Source organism: Sander lucioperca, chromosome 6 (assembly GCF_008315115.2).
Source record: "Sander lucioperca isolate FBNREF2018 chromosome 6, SLUC_FBN_1.2, whole genome shotgun sequence".
Lineage (NCBI taxonomy): Eukaryota > Metazoa > Chordata > Actinopteri > Perciformes > Percidae > Sander > Sander lucioperca.
In genome coordinates this window covers 33,171,502-33,176,649 of record NC_050178.1, presented here as the reverse complement: position 1 = coordinate 33,176,649, position 5,148 = coordinate 33,171,502, and positions in this window count along the sequence as shown.

Here is a 5,148-nt window from a genome sequence, read left to right as displayed (position 1 = left end):
TCCAGCGTACATTGATGTTAAAATGTCTACATGTTGGCAGGACGGTCTGAAATGTTTTGCACGGTCTTTCGCTGTACGTTTTGTTGGTAAATGTGAGATGTTCGAGTCACATACACGTCTCGTCTTCATATCAGAAACTAGGAAATGAATTTGACCCGTTCTCACTTCCGCTTGGTCAGTGGCTGCACGTGGGACTGCTGGGATTGTGTGAGTAATGAAAATGCGATAGGGGGCCCCGGCTGTCAATCAATGTCTTCTAGTGATGCGGGCCCCTGATTGGACCAGGCCCGTAAGCAACCGCGTACCCTGCTTACTGTTACGAGTCTGAATCACTCAATTCTCATTGGCTACCCGCCAATGTGGCAGGTAGATTGACAGTTTCACCCGCCAATCACAAAAGTTACCCGCATTTGGCGGGTGGGCGGGTGCCAATTTCATGCCCTGTGTATGTATGTATGCATGCATGTATATATGTATGTATGTCATAGACTGTATAATATTAACAGTCTATGATGTGTGTATATAAAGTAAAACATTATAAAAAAAAAAATATTTAAAAAAACCTGCACCTTTGCCTTTGTCCTTGCGGCTGCGCGCGCAGCACTCGGTCTGTCAGATGTTTGAGAGCAGCAATGGCTCCAACTGAAGACGTTGTCAAGTGGCAGACGAGTCAAATAATCAAATATCTGCTTGAAGACGAGGACGAACATCAACGTCGTTGTCAATTAGATGCTGGATTGGAGGTTGACAGCGTAATAGCGACCAACGGTTAGTTTGTTTTTTTGAGTCCGTGTATGATATAGCTAATGCGATTGTGTGTGTAGAGAGAGAGAGAGATATATAAGGCTGTCTGTTCTCTTAGTACATCAATGTCTGTATAACGTTACTTAGTGGGGGTACGTTAACTGATAACTGTTGTACTGTAGTTACAGCAAAGGACCAGATACCAGAATAGCAATATACATTATTTACCCAAGTCCAATTAACATTACATTTAAACGACAGTTCATTAAGTGAACTTTCATTTTCATTTTTTCCCATGGTGCTGTCGGTAAGTAGCCTAACGTTAGTTAGCTAGCTACGTTACGGAAGCGCTTAAATTCACAAACGAAAAACAAGTTAGCTAGACACCTTAGCTCGTAATAATGAGTTGTATCTCATAATAACGAAATCAGCTCTCGTTATTACGGATATAGTAACTAATTACGAGATAAGGTGTATAATTGGTTTTTGTTTTCTTTTGTGAATGCAGTGCAATTGGTGTTGTTGTTAAACCCCCCTCGGTTATGTCCCTTATAGGCAGGGTTAAAGTAAATACAGATATTTAGCCTGATGTTACTGACTGCTAAAAACTGACATTATGCTTGTTTTTTCGGTTGCATTTTCAGATGACAATTTTGACCCAGTTCAGATAGCTGATAAACTGAGGAGTGTGGCTGATGCCCTGAATGATGACCCCCGGTTTCAATCTGCACTGACTGACCTGAAGAAAGCAGCAGCAAACGAGGTACATGCACTGAACATGCTTTTATATTTTATATTATTTCTATAGGATACTTATTTTATAAACTTTTAATATTTTAGATTTTTTACTATTTAACTGTACTTAATTATCTCCTTTAGCTGCTGCAACACCTTAATTATCTTATTTTATGTGAATCCATCAACGGAATTTACAGGATCAGATGTTATGTACATTCTTTGACACTCATGGGTAGAGGAAGCACTTAGAGAGAATAGCTCCAACAGAATTTTGTTGTATCGCATACAATGATAATAAAGATCTATCTATCTACAGATGTAGCAGACATTTCTGGCTACACACACACACACACACACACACACACACACACATTTTTGTAGACTAATACTAGTTTTCTTACGGTTACTATTTGACTATGTTGATGTGCAAATTAGTTGAAATGTAGTTTAATTATTAATTGTCGGAATACTAGACATGTCAAAGATGAATTCATCCAAATAAAAAAAAGAAAAACACATATTGTCTTATCTACTTCGTGTTTCCCAGCCTTGCAGATAATTATGGTGTTTGTCTAGGTTTTGAAGTGTCAATATTTTAATGGGGACAATCATGAGGGAAAATGTATTCTGTAAACAGTGTGTGTCCAATGAAAGCTATTGACTCAATCGTTTTTCTTTGACTGACTTGACTCGATCACTGGTAGCTTAAACGCCGTGAATTTTAAAATCAGTTTTTTTCAGATACAATAGGTTTTGTATATTAAAAATAACTGTAAACGAGCACACAGTTTTAAAAGAGAACAAAACAAAACATTTGGAAATAGATCCAAGATTAAGTGTTTTTCCAAACTTTGAAAGGAGGTTGACTGAAAATGATAGCTGTAGTCAGGACTCACCTTTATATCTACTATGATGTCTTGATATTGAATTTCCTGTTCTATAATAATTTCTTGACCCCTGTCTCATCTCTGCCCAGGCCTTTGAAGCAGCGTTTAGCCATAGCATGGAGACCTTGTGCCAGACTCAGGTCTCTCAGAGGGCTGAAGTGGCTTCAGAGATGCAGCTGATCAAGGCCTCGGTGGCCTTCGGGCTCTATGTTATTAAATCCTCCCCAGAGCTGAAATCAAAGGTCCGAAGTGCCATGACTACATTCCTGGAAAGGCCAGGTGTGGTCTCATGGGTGACTAAGCAAGGTGGATGGGTAAGAACGTTTTTCTTATATTTATTTTCTAAATTGTGATTACTTGCACAGGTCAGGACAGCTGGAAAACAACAATATAAAAGTAAAGGAGACTTGAGAGGTTTCTGATGAGATTAATAAAATGTTAATTGTTGCAAGGGTCAAGGTTTTGAACAAACTGCACCAGCCCTTTGCACCAGACGAGCATTCATATTTATGACATTGATTTGTGTACACCAAACCCAGTGGTGCAAACATTGCATAAATCAAATAACGTCATTCCAGAAAGTTACCTTTCACATTGTGCCACCACAGACTTTTAAGTGCAATATAACCGTTTTAAACAAGCAATCAACTTCTGACTTAAGCGGAGAAATGGATTTAGATTAGCTCTTTAATTCTTTAAGAAAAAACACTTTTGAGTTGATCATTTTTGGAGGTGTTTTTCCGTCACTATAATACATGTCATGCAAGTTGAGTTTGTTTTCATTTAAAATAAACTATTCTTTAGTCTAAGTGCTTCCTCTTCAATAAAGCACCATGCCTAACTGGACATGGAATGAAGCAATACTGCATTGTGACCTTGATGCAAGTTGAATTCTTGTGAAATGAAACTGAATGCGCTGAACTTATTTAACTGGCTGCATTAGGGCAGATTTGACTAGACCTTTCTGCTTCGACTCTACAGGAAATAGTAGACAAGCTTACTATAGTACAGTATAATACTGTAAGTAAACTCCATAGATAAAATGATTGTCACACCGTAACTTTCTAGGGTTGTAAATACCTGTCTTATAATGTTATGAACCACTGTGTGTTTTGCTGTCTGATAAGCCTTACTCATGGATCTATTATTCAAAGTACATTTCCTGGATCACATTTCTTCATATCACCAGCCTGTTGCACCAGCTGTGTGTAATCTTTAACCTAGCCTAGGTATAACATGAATTATTACTATTTATTCATTACTAAAATAAGAGAAAAGTTACAACACAATTCTTACAACTAACTAAATAGTTACACATACCCCTAGAGTAGGTGTAAATCATAAAATCCCACAGAATTATACTCTCTGATGGTAAAACAGCAGTTTTTCTGAGAAATACAGAGAGAGTTGTGTGGAGCTGATAGTTTTAATGAGCAACTATCAATCAAAACGTTACGCACTAAAGCTTTAAAACAAGATTTATACCAGAGCTACATCTGTACATCTGCACCCTTACTTTTTTATCTGTAATTTTGTGTTTGTTTGGTTTGTTTCAGGACAAAGTGAAAGACGTTTGAGACTGAATCTTGCCATACCAGCCTCTCTGTAATGAATGCCTACCTGAACAACAATATTCCACCGGATGACCTTGTGGAGCCACGGTATCAGTCTGTAATCTGGCTGTTCAGGGTTCTGTTATCACGCAGGCAGACATCTAATCGCACACTAAATCTCTTCTTTAGAATTTCAGTGCTTTCACACCGAGTTTCTGTTTTATACAATCTGGTGCTAACTCCATGTTCTAGTGGTGCAGTTTATGGGAGTTGATTAAAAGGACTGCAGCTGCCATTGAAATTGTTTCCTTCTCACTGACTTGCATTGGTTGATAAATAACTAAAATAGTCTAAGTAGATTATTGTAAAGCAAACAAACAACGATTTAAATAAGTCACTTTTATTCTCATAAATGAATTTTCATCAGAAGACACTTAATTTGACAACATGATAGTTATTCTCCACCATGTCACTGCTTTCACTAGTATCAAAATGTTTTTTGATTGTCTTATGAGGAGTTTTCTGAGTGATCAGTGGTGTAGGCTCCAATTTTGTATATTTATTTTTCATGCATGTGGGTTCATCTATGGGGCTTCTGCATTTCTCACTAAATTAATTTAATATTAAAGCTGTAGGAGGCAGAATTAAAAAAACAAAAAAAAACATTTTTAAGTAGTGCAAGACCTCTTCCTATATGTAGCTCTCCCTCTCCCCTCTAGGTCTATCCCCTCCCATCAGACAAGCACAGGCATGCAGCTGCTTCATACAGTAACAGTTGCATGGACTAATCATAATCATCCAGCTAGCATAGATGATTGGTGCTGTTTCCGCATTATGGGGCCCATTGAGCATGCATGCTACAGAACTCCACTGGCCAAGCCGGCTACTTATCGTTTAGCGCTCCGCTAACTTGTGCGGCACGTTAAGACTTTCCAAATGTTATCGGACCGAATGGATCAAATTCTGATAGTAAAACGAATAATTTCGCAGGGGTTGTGACTCTCAAAATAAATCTACTGATTTACAGACGCCTCTTTCACCATGCAAGTCTTGGCCACCATGTCAAATTGGCTTCAAAGCTTGGCGCACTTTTTGGGGGTCTGGAAAGAACGTGCATGTGCAAAAATCTCTCAAGACCACTTGAATTACAATATGCTGAAAAGATTATGGAATTTTTAACCAACGATGCCAAAAATAAACTGCCTACCACAGCTTCAATTTAAATT